The 12,354-nt window shown below is 40.3% G+C and overlaps 1 protein-coding gene across 6 annotated transcripts in view; it reads left to right on the top strand.

Annotated features, from left to right (window-relative positions):
* ppp1r9a (protein phosphatase 1, regulatory subunit 9A) overlaps positions 1–12,354 on the top strand; it is a 425,367-nt gene that overhangs the window by 192,353 nt on the left and 220,660 nt on the right. The window lies entirely within an intron of this gene.

The raw sequence follows: 12,354 nt of genomic DNA, 5'->3' as shown, positions 1-12,354 counted from the left end.
ATGCCATATTTCGAAGGGAGCAAAATATCTGACATTCCTAAGTCTGCTAAGAATTACACTAACAACCAAAATGAAATCCTCAGTCAGGTTCATAATGGTGGCTGTTTTCCATAGTAGCTACCTGTAGACATTTGTGGGGTACGTACAATGCATAGTAAAATGCCAAGGCATTACATGCTTTTGGTTTAATGAAAAGCATGGGTAAATAGTAGTTTCCTGATGCATTCTCTGTGGCAACCCCGAATAATTATAGGCTACTTGCCAACCAGTCAGCATCCTTTCTGAACTCTCCAAATGAGATTGGACCTTTTTTGCATCTGTTGTGATGAATACGAAATGAAAAGTTTAGAAACTTTCTTTTTCAGCAATTCTCAAGTTCTATACAACCTAGTGTCTATTATTTTAATCCCTCAAATGAGAAATTTGTTAATCTTTTAAACAAGATTGATATGTGCACTGAAACTTTGATTATTTACAGGATTGCCAGTATGTTTTTCTCACTACCTGATTTTAGTTTTATTTTCCTGTATTGTAAATGTGTGTGTGCTGGAATAAGTTGCGGCTGGATTTCACTGATGCACCTATCCATGACCTTAGTTGCCAGGTTCATGCCAAACCCAAAATCTGCCAAAAATGCTGATCTAATGAAAAATAGTCTTACTTGTTTTCTTCTTCCTTTTCTTCCATCTACAGACATCAGTGATAAGGGAAGCATCTCCACTTGTTATAAACAGCCTTTGTAGCACTGACCTAAGTAGAAGTGCCAGTTTTAAAATCCATAGATGTCCAACCTGTTTAACGAAAGGCTTTTCTGATACTTTGGATATAGAGCTCGAATTTTTCTCATTAGCATTGTGAGAAAACTTTTAAGGTACCAGAATAGATTACCTTGCTGGCAAAAATAAAACACGAAGGAAAAATGACTGCAGAAGCTTACTGGTGCTCAGAGGCAACACATTCAAAATACTGTAGTAATCAGCGGTAATTCCAAGACTTTTGATTTCATGACTGCTTTTATTATCTATGTGGAGTGTAGCTGGGGCAAATGTAGGTAGCATCTCTTCCAATGTGACAAATGATGGAGATTTCAAGAAGTTAATTGTTCAGAGAGAATAGGGAATAGAGAGAATAGTGGGAGGTTATGGCCTAGTGGTATCATCATGAGACAATTAATCCGGAGACCTAATGTTCTGGGGACCTGGGTTCAAATCCCGCCATGGTAAATAGTGGAATTTGAATTCAATAAAAATCTGTAACTAGGAGACTAGTGAGGACCGTGAATCCTTATGTGTCTTCTGAGCAGTTAAGTATAGGCAGTAAATGCTGGCCTAGTGAGCAACAACCACATCCCATGAATGAATAAGTTTTTAAAAAAATGAAGCAATAGCTGGGATTTTCCACTTGTGTTTCAAATAGCTTAAGTGGCATCCATGGTGAGTTTGCTGTTCAGCTCACTTCATACATTTTGAATTAAGCAGTGAATTGTGAGGATGGCAGTTGAAAGTCCTTACCCATTCATGTGTTCTGGGGCCACAGATTTTGATGCAATATTTAAAGGACATCTGGGCACCCTTTCACATGATGTGAGTCAGAAACTCCAGAAGAGACAGTGGTCTTCACTCTCCGCTTCATAGATGCCTCACTGAACACACAGTTCCAAACTGTCGAGGCCACAGAAGTGTCCCTTCCTTATTAGGTGAATCAATCCCTTCCATGAGAATCAGCTGACTTGGACACGTCACATAGTGAGTCAGTAACTTGAGTGGACATAAACGCTTAAGTGTGGGAAACTACTGAATGGTCTCCTGCACTCTGAAGGCTTAAATGCCACCGAATGCTCACTGCAACTTCATGGGCTATCACTCAGTCTAATTCTACCACTATGTAACTGTATCACAGAGGTGTTTTGACATCACGATTACATGCAAAATGTTCACTGAATAGCTCACATGTACTTATGCTGACAGCTTTGGTACTTTGCTTCCTCCTTACTGTGTAAAATCTACTTCCCTGGCAACGTTGTGCATTCTCATCAAATGCTCATGCACACATTCCCATCACACTCAACCTTTCTGTTTCTCATTGATGGAAAGCTGATGCTAGACAGGAAAAAAAGAGCCCAGACAAGTGGCAGGCTTCCTGTCTTTGCATCCTCATCCGTTTTGAAGAAGATGAATACGAGTTGGCTAGTGAAGACCTAAATTGGAGAGATTGGGATGGTAGAAGCTAGTGAGTAACACCTGTTGTCTGCTTTTCTAAGAAGTGAGGCTGCACCCAGACATTGTTCTTCTTTGGTAATTGGGTTTCTTCACCAAATAATTCTCTATTCTCTTCCACAGACACATGCAATCAACAAATAGCAAATCACAAGAAACCTCAGAGGTTTTCCAGCCTCAGCATCTTTGAGGGTGAAGCCTTTGACACCTGAGAGTATGCATCAACAAAGCATTCACCTGCACCCTCCCTCAGCACAGAGACAATTATCTTGATGGATACATTAGTTAGATTCAGGGACATCATCTGATGAACAGATCACTAACTTACCTGCAGCTATTGGAAAAGAAAACATCCAAGCTCTCTGACACTCGGACTGTCAGAGACCAGGTACCTGCTCAGTCCTGTGCAGAACACATGCCTATCTAGTCATATTCCACGTGCAGAGACAGGCAATGATGCCAGAGGCCCTCACTGGACTGGAACAAATAACAGAGCAGTACATTGGTCTTTTAACTGCTGTGGTGTGTGTTCAGTATCTTCGGCTGGGTGAGAGGGAGCCTTTGACCTCACTCCAGGGTAGCTTCTGAAGGAGACAGTGTGGTGCTATCGGGTAGAAAGAATGACAGATATAACTTGCCGAAGATTACAGACCTCTCTACCTCTCCTATGCTAGTGACTTCATTACCTATAACCAGTCTGGGGAGGATGGTGCACCTCTATCTATGCTGGACTGTGAGATCAGACTGAGGCCTCTAAATGCTGAGGCTAGGAGGACACCCGCTACAGTCAACGCAACTACAAGATTGTACCAGTCAGCAGGCTATATCCACCTGTGAACGTACAGCAAACAACTGACTCTTTCATTGATGCCAGACACTCTCTCTGAATGTATTGTATTACACCATCAGACAAGTCCTGGCATCTGAATCATGAATCTCATTTTCAAGAACCCTAGGGTTAGCTTTATAATGGTACTGTGGAAGTATGTGTAGTGTTGGATTTCTTGTCAGCATCAAGCTGTAGATTCCTGACAGATGTCCTGAGTCAGGCTTTGAGGATGTAGCCTTTGTCATCATTTATCCAGTCCAGTGTCCGTTGAGGGGTTGCAGGCACCTATGGGTTTTCTGGAATGTTGGCATCTTAACTGTTCCTGGGATAACACTTTCTGGCTGGTGTGGTCACAGATGATCTGCTCGTCCATGAAGTGGAAGCCTTTCTATACATGAAGACAACTGACTGCTGATAGGGTGCTCTGAGGGCTTTGTGGAAACAATCAATTGTACCCTCTGGCTGTGGAAATCATGCAATGGCAGTAAAGCTGTCACTGCCCTAGCTGCCTGACTTGCAGCATCTGAGGGAAAATTAATTAATGAATGAGCCTGAACAAACAGAGCATCAGTGGTTTCTCATATGCATTTGAGTAAATATCTTTGAGCTTCTGCAGACTTAGTGACCCCTTAAAACGTTCCTCTCACACAGAAATTTATGTATCTCTTTGGCACCCTCTAGCTGCAATTTATCTCACCTGACTCTATTCCTGCCTCATTGATTCAGCTCTTCCAATTTATTTATTTTTACTCTGGATTGACCATTGTCCTTTTCTATCATTATACTAAAGCTTATGTTACAATGATTAATGTCTCTTAAATGTCGACATTCGGGTTATTAAAATACTGAATTATAACTATGCTATAATGTTGGCATGACTCCATTTCCCTGCAGATTTGATAATCTGCATACTTGCCACTAGTTAATGGTTTATAGATTATACCAAGCAATATAATTGTACTGTTTTTTGTTTCTTTGCTCTTGCTGATTGATTCTGTCCTTGAATCCTCCCGGGCATGCTCTTTCTACAACACTGCGATGCTCTTCTTAACCACCATCACCACCCCTCTCTTGCCTTTTCTGAACATCTTATGTCCAGGAAATCTTCACACCCAGTCTCACCCTCCCTTGATCCAGGTATCTATTATTACCACAACATCATATTTCCTCATTGCTCTCTGCATTTGTAATTCCTCAGTCTTATTTACTACACTCTAAGCATTCACAGTTGTCTATTAACCTTGAATAACTGACTTCACCAATTGACTTTGTATTCTCCATATTAGTGTTATTCATCTCTCCAATATTCTTTCCTGATTCCCACTCCTTGCCATGTCAGTTTAAAGTGCTTCCAACAACACCAGCAAACTTCTCTCAAGGACACCTCTGTGCTGTTAATGTGTATGGGCATGAGTAATATCCTGCCGAAAGTCAATAATGAGTTCCTTGGTTTTTCCGGCATTGAGAGCGAGGTTGTTCTCAGTGCACCATTTTTCCAGGTCTTCCACATCCCATCTGTAATCTGTTTCGTTGCCATCTGAGATTCGACTGACTATGGTGCTGTCATCAATTAACTTGTAAATGGTATTAGTCTGGTATTTGGCGATGCAGTCATAGGTATACAGTGAGTACAGTACGGGACTGAGTATGCATCCGGTGTTGAGTGTTAATGATGATGAAATATTGTCCCCAATCTTCACTGACTGTGGCCTGTGGGTCAGGAAATTGATGATCCGGTTGCAGAGAGTGAGGTTTAGTCTGAGATCACTGTTTAGTAATCAGTCTTGAGGGGATAATAGTGTTGAAGGCTGAACTGTAGTCAATGAGTAGGGTTCTTACATAGCTGTTCAAGATATTCTAGGGAGGAGTGAAGGGCAAATGATATGGTATCTGACAGGGATCTGTTGGACTGATAGGCAAATTGAAGTGGGTCAAGAGTATTGGGGAGGCTAGAGTTGATTAATGTCATGACCAGCCTTTTAAAACACTTCAGTGGTCATGAAGTTAGGGCCACTGGGCGGTAGTCATTGACATGCTGCATGAGGCTTCTTAGGCATAGGGATGATGTTGGCCCTCTTGAAACAGGTAGGGACAGTGGCCTGCTGCAGGGAGAGGTTGAAGATGTCCGAGAAAACCTCTACCAGTTGCTCTGCATATGCTCTAAGTGCACGGCCTAGTACTCCATCTGGTTCCATCGCTTTCCTTGGATTCACACGAAGGAAAACTGATCTGACCTCTGATGCAGCGACTGTTGTGATAGGTTCGTCAGGACTTGTCGGAATAGGTGTTATCTCTCCACTAAAATTCTGCTCAAAGCAAGGATAGAAGGCATTGAGATGATCTGGGAGGGATATGTCATCGTCTGCTATCTTGCACTGTCTCTGTTTAGAACCTGTGATGTCATTCAGTCCTTGCCACAGTCGCCGGATATCTGTCTGGGTCTCTAGTTTGGATCGGTATTGGTTCTTGGCTTTCTTAATGGCTCTGCGAAGGTCATACTTGGATTCCTTATGTTTGAGTGGGTCTCCTGATCTGAAGGCCTCATGCCTGGTTTTTAGCAGGTTTTGTATATCCTGATTCATCCAAGGTTTCCTGTTGGGGAATACCCGGATTGACTTCCTCAGTATACAGTCCTCCACACACTTGTTGATAAAGTCTGTGACAGTGGTGGCATACTCGTCCAAGATACCTGCGGACTGTTTGAATATGGCCCAATCAGCCGATTCCAGCCAGCACCGGGGTTGATCCTCTTCCTCTGGACCAGCACTGGACCTGTATCCACGAAGGTGTCTTCTGCTTGAGCTTTTGCTTGCAAGCCGGGAGAAGAAACACGGCATGGAGTAGTCATCCACAAGTTTTCTTGGACTCTTCATGTAGACAAACTGGTTACAAAGGCCCAACACATCTCTTCTTCCTCAGACAGCTGCAGAAATTTGGCATGATAGCACGTACCCTTGCCAATTTTTATAGCTGCGCCATCGGGAGCATTCCGTCTGGATGCATCACTACCTGGTATGGCGACTGTACCATTCGAGATCGGCGATGGTTAAAAGAGTGATGAACTCAGCCTGGACAATCACAAAGGCCAACCTCCCATCTATAGAATCCATCTACCAGGCCTGCTGTCAAAGAAAGGCCACCAGCATTCTTAAAGCTCCATCCCACCCTAGCAATGTTTTTCTACAACCTCTACCATCAGGGAGAAGGTACAGAAGCCTGAACACTCACACCAGCTGGTTCCGTAACAGTTTTTACCTTACTTGTCAGACTACTGAATGGATTCACAAACCCTTAACATTCGCCTGTACCTATATTTTTGTTTTTGCCACTGTTTACCTATTATTTACTATCTATGCTACTTAACTCTGTGATCTGCCTGTATTGTTCGCAAGACAAAGCTTTTCACTGTGCCTCGGTACATGTGACAATAAATTCAACAAGGAACTCTGCCTCAAATTTGTTCAGCTGCAACCAGCCCATCTTGTACAATGAGTTCATTTTGCACAAATATGGTGATGAAACCCAGTAACGCATAGTCTCTATATATTTCCTCTCTGAGGTGAGCCCACATGTCCAGCATCAAATCCTAGATGAACCACAATTTATTTAAGGTTTAAAAGTGATGAAACCAAATATGTTGTATTTCTCAGTTGTCACATACAATGTACTTTTTTGCAGCAATTTCATCTGTTTCTTTGGGCATTGTCCAAGGCAAAACAAGGCTGTTTGAAGCCTGCAGGTGTCCTATGTAGTCCTGAGCTGAGCCTTCAATTCCATATCTTCTTCATTACGATCACTGCTTACTTAAATTTCTGCAGCCTCATCTGCTGTTTCTGCTGAAACTGGACCATACATTTCGGATACATTCTTGACTTACTGTTCCTTCCACCCTACATCCTCTGTAAACACCTGGTGATCCTTATCTTTTTTTTTGTCGTCTATCCCTACAGCAGTTTTGTTTGCTAACCTGGTTCCCATTTACTGGATTCTCGATTCCCAATTTAAAATTTTACTTTTGATGTTTAGTTCTTTCATGTCCTTGACTCTCTTAGCATTCTTCTGCAGCCATACAATCTCTCTTAGAAATCTCTGTTCTTAAACTTCACATCTTTCATCTTACCATTAGAAGGCATGCCTTAAACTGCCAATGTTTTAGAATTCCCTCTTCAAACACTTCCTTCTCTTCTTTTAAGTCCTTCCTTTAAAACTCATCTGCTTGGCCAAACACTTTAAAAATCGTTCTTTGACTTTGTTCATTTTTGTATGATTATGCCTCTGTAAACTGTTTTGCTGATTCTGTTTCGGTGTTAACTTGCATTTACAAAATCCTTTTATTGTTATTCATATTGGTATTTTCACAACATTTCATTGAAAAGAATATAATGGTAAAACTTTTCCTCTAATAATCATCTTATAATCCTGTGATTTGATTCCTTAAGTGATAGATGCTATTACTGACTCTGGTTGAGATCAGAAAAATTGCAGAACAGTCTTTGATGTCATTTTTAAGTGCAACTGAAAACCTAGTTAACAAACAAAGCTGCTCTGTATGTTAAAAGATGAGTAGAGGCCATTCAACCGCATGACTTCTGGCTTTAAAAAAAACAGAATTTTTGATAAATCTCATGTTCAAGTTGATCCTACTTTTTTCCAGGGTGAAGCCCAAACATTTAAGAACCAAAGTATAATATATACAATCACATAAGATGCCACATTTCATTACAACAGTAAAATGTTAAATTTATCATATTTAGTTCTGTGTTTACTTGCCAAATGCAGCAGGAAGAATTTATATTAATTTGAAGTTCAGGTAGCAGTAATTCACAGATCAGATCAGACTACAGTAATAAATAATGCATATACAAACAGGATACAGATACAAGGATAATCTTCTTGAGCAAACTTTAATTTAATTTAATTTAATTTAAAATAATCCATGTCTTGGGTACTCGTTCATCACCATGAGTGGTCATGGGAAGAACGGTGAAAATTGAGGTCTTGCCTGTTGGGCACTCACAAATGCTGATTCAGCACAATTCTCCTGTCTCAAAGTTTAGATTAAGGGCTAGAAGCTATCAGCTGACTTTCCTATCCCACAATCATTCCCTTACCTTTTCCTAAGCAGCATTGTTGATATTTGTTTATGAAATGTGGTTGTCACTGGGTAGATCAGCATTTAGTCCCTATTTGTAACTGCCCTGAAGAAGGTGAGGATGACGAACTGCTGCAGCCCTTGAGGGCATAGTGTAATCCACAGTGCTGTTAGGAAGGGGCTTCGTTGACTTTGACCCAATGACAGTGAAGGAATAGTCATATAGTTACAAATTAGGATGGTGTGTGACCTGGGGGGGGGGATCTTGGTGATCCTGTATGCATCCACAGCCTTTGTCTAAGTGTTAAAGGCTGTGGGTTTGGAAGGTGGATTTGGAGGAACTTTGATGAATTAGTACAGTGCATCTTGTTGGTACAAATGTTTGCTACCTTGGATCAGTGGTGAAGAGAGTGAATGTTCAAGCGTATGGATGGCACGTAGAGAGAATTCTGTCAAACTCTTGAACTGTGCCTTGTTGCTGACTCAATTGTGGATCAGTGAATGCTACCACTTCCTTTTTGGGGTGAGAAGAAAGAAAAAGATAACCAATCAGTCATATTTTCATGGAGCTTTTAAAATGGTCGACATGATAGAGCTGAAAGTTCCACCTCCGTTTCCAATTCATATTTTCACCAGTAAAGGAACTTTGGTATCTGGACATGACTTTCACATGAGGGAGACTTGAACTTTGTAGGGCCATTTGAACTCAGGTGCTGAGTTAAAAAATATTCTATATTTGTTGTGGCAGAGCCTTATCCCAGAGCCACAAATTTATGGAGGAGACATGAAAAGTCATGAAGGGCAGATAAATATGAAGAATGGTCAAGGTATCAAGTTATTTTAGTAATCAATCCTTTTAAAAAATCTAAATACAGCTTGCCTGTGTCATTGTTGAAAAGGTTTGTTCTTCAAGTTTTAGTTTGTTGACATTACCCCAAGGTGAGTCCCAATAATTCTGTTGTGGATGCTGCTTCCACCTTGACCGTATGTATTATTTTAAAACTGATGTTTTAGTTGAAACAACCATGTTTGAAGTAAAAATATTTTTGTATCAAAGTCAATCTTAACTTCATCTTTTTACTGAAAACATTAGTTTTAAAAACCTAACTTTGCATAAGTATGTTTAATCCATTTGATGTTCCTCAAGTCCCATGCCCAGAACTGAGCACTGTACTCCAGATGCAATGTTACTGAATAGTTGACAACTATAGATAGATGATAAATGTCCAATCTTTATCCCACTCAATTTAGAACTGGTTATAGTCTACTTCTTCATGTTTTACGAAATTAACAGAAATGCTGATATTTGTAAGTTGTATCAAGTTCCCAATACCTCTCAAACTAAAGCAAAATACTGCAGATGCCAGAGATGTAAAACAAAAACAAAGTGCTGAAGAAATATAGCAGAACTGATAAAGTGTGGAGAAAGAAAAACGGAATTAACTTTTCAAGTCTCTTGACTTCTTCAGAACTGAAATGTAACTCGAAATGTTAACTTTGTTTTTCTTTCTACAGATGCTGCTAGATTTGCTGGATTTCTCTAACACTTTCTGTGTTTATCCCAGAAACTTCAACTGAGATCAAGATTTCAGGAAAGAGCTCCCATACTCTGCGAATAACTGTAGAATTTCTCAGTGAAATGGCGTATTCTCGTCCATAAGTCACAATTAGTTAGGAAGGAAGTACAGCACTTTATCAAGAAAGCTACTGTTTATTACAAAAGGAATTGAACGTAAGGAGAAGAATGTTGTGCTTCAGTTATACAGGGTCAGCTCACATCTCAAATATTATGTGTAGTTCTCATCTCATTAAGGAGAGATATAGTTGAGTTTGAGCCACTTAAGAAAATGTTAGCTAGATTAATTTTGGAATGAGTTGGATGTCTGATGAGGATAAGTTGGACAGGCTGGGCTTGTTACCATGGAGTTTGGAAGAGTAATGGTTAGGCCATAAGACATAGAAGCAGAAATTAGGCTATTCGACCCGTCGAGTCTGATTCACCATTCAATCATGGCTGATAAGTGTCTCAACCTCATTCTCCTGCCTTCTCCCTGTTATTTTTCATCCCCTTAACAATCAAGAATCTATCTATCTCTATCTTAAATATACTCAATGACCTGGTCTCCACAGTCTTATGTGGCAGTGATTTCCATAGATTCACCACTCTGACTGAAGAAGTTTCTCCTCATCTCTGTTCTAAAGAGTCTTCATTTTACTCTTAAGGCTATGCCGTAGGGTCTTAGTCTCTTCTGCTAATGGAAACATCTTCCTAATGTCCATTCTATCCAGGCCACTTAGTATTCTGTAAGCTTCAATTATATTCCCCCACCCCACTAAATCCTTCTAAACTCCATCGAGTATAGACTCAGAGAACTCAAACATTCCTTATATGTTAAACCTTTCATTTGTGGGATCATTCACATGCATTCACTCCAGAGCCAGTACATCCTTCTCAGGTATGGGATCTGAAATTGCTCACAATACTCTACATGTGGTCTGACCAGAGATTTATAAAACTTAAGAAGTACATCCCTGCTTTAATATTCTAGTCCTCTCGAAATAAATGCCAACATTGCATTTGCCTTCCTAACTGTTGACTCAACCTGTAAGTTAATCTTAAGAGAGTCCAGGAGTAGAACTCCCAAGTTCCTTTGTACTTCAGATTTCTGAATTTTCTCCCCATTTAGAAAATTATCTATGCCTCTATTTTTCCTATGAAAGTGCATAACCTCACATTTTTCCATATTATATTCCATCTGCCTCTTTTCTGCCCACTCGACTGAATCCTTCTAATCTGTCTAAATCCTTCTACAGCCTCCCCGTCTCCTCAATATTATCTGTCTCTCCTCCTATCTTTGCATCATCTACAAACTTAGCCAGAATGCCCTCAGTTCCTTCATCTACGTTGTTAATGTATAGAGTGATATCTTGTGGTCCCAACACTGACCCTATGAGCCACCAGCTGCCATCCTGCGAAAGGATCCTTTCATCCCCACTCTCTGCTTTCTGCTAAGCAGCCAATCTTCTATCCATGCTAGTATCTTGCCTCTAATAGCATAGGCTGCTATCTTACTCAGCAGTCTCCTGTGTGGCACCTTGTCAAAGGCCTTCTGGAAGTTCAGGTAGATCACATACATTGGCTCTCCTTTGTCTAATCCACTCATTACCTCCTCAAAAGAATTCTCTTTAACAGATTTGTCAAAAATGACCTCCCCTTGATGAAACCATGCTGACTTTACCTTATTTTATCATGCACTTCCAAGTATTCAGAAATCTCATCCTTAACAATGGACTCCAAAATTTTATCAATGGCCTAGGCCAGGCTAATTGGCCTGTAATTTCCATCTTTTGCCTCACCCCTTTCTTAAACAGGAGGGTTACATTCCTACCCTCTGGGACCCTCCCTGACTCCAGTGATTCCTGAAAGATAACCACCAACACTCCTCTATCTCTTCAGCTATCTCCTTCAGAGCTCTGGAGTGTAGTCCATCTGGTCCAGGTGATTTATTCACCTTCAGACTTTTCATTTTTCTAGCATTCTCCATGGCCACCAAACTCACCTCTGCCTCCCGCCTCTCTTGAATTTTTGGGATGTTATTCATGTCTTCCACTGTGAAGACTGATGCAAAGTACTTGTTCAGTTCCTCTGCTTTTTGTTTGTTTCCCATTACTACTGGATTGATGACTTGATTGATGTGTATAAGATTCTGAATAGTCTTGACGGGGTGAACATGGCAAGAACGTTTTGTCTTGTGGGCCATTCTAAAACTAGGATGCTTTGCTCTAAAATTAGGGGTCACTCTTTCAGAACATACAATGTTTTTGAGAGTTTGGAACTCTTTGACTCAGAAGACACCAGAAAAGATATCACTTTTTTTTAAAGAGAGAAATGATCGATTCTTAGAGAATCGAATATTATTCTTTACAAAAGAGAAGAAAGAACAATCCCTCTGAGGAATAGTATTTTTTGGAAGGTCCTTCAGAGAAAAAAAACATAGTGTTATAACAGGCAAACTGCTAAATTCCTAACAAAAATGATAACTGCCTTTTCAGTTGGTGACTCACAGAAAAAAGTAGTTTTCTACAAATAAAAGTTGTGATTGAAATTCCATTGTGCAAAAAATGAAATCTTCCATACACTATTTGTGCAAATTCAATTCATGAGTATGTGAAATGAAAAATACCATGTTTCAAAGGCAAATTGCACAAGTACATTT

This window comes from Hemiscyllium ocellatum, chromosome 5 (assembly GCF_020745735.1).
Source record: "Hemiscyllium ocellatum isolate sHemOce1 chromosome 5, sHemOce1.pat.X.cur, whole genome shotgun sequence".
Classification (NCBI taxonomy): domain Eukaryota; kingdom Metazoa; phylum Chordata; class Chondrichthyes; order Orectolobiformes; family Hemiscylliidae; genus Hemiscyllium; species Hemiscyllium ocellatum.
Note: the sequence above shows the minus strand (reverse complement) of the source record. Positions and strands in the feature narration are given on the sequence as shown.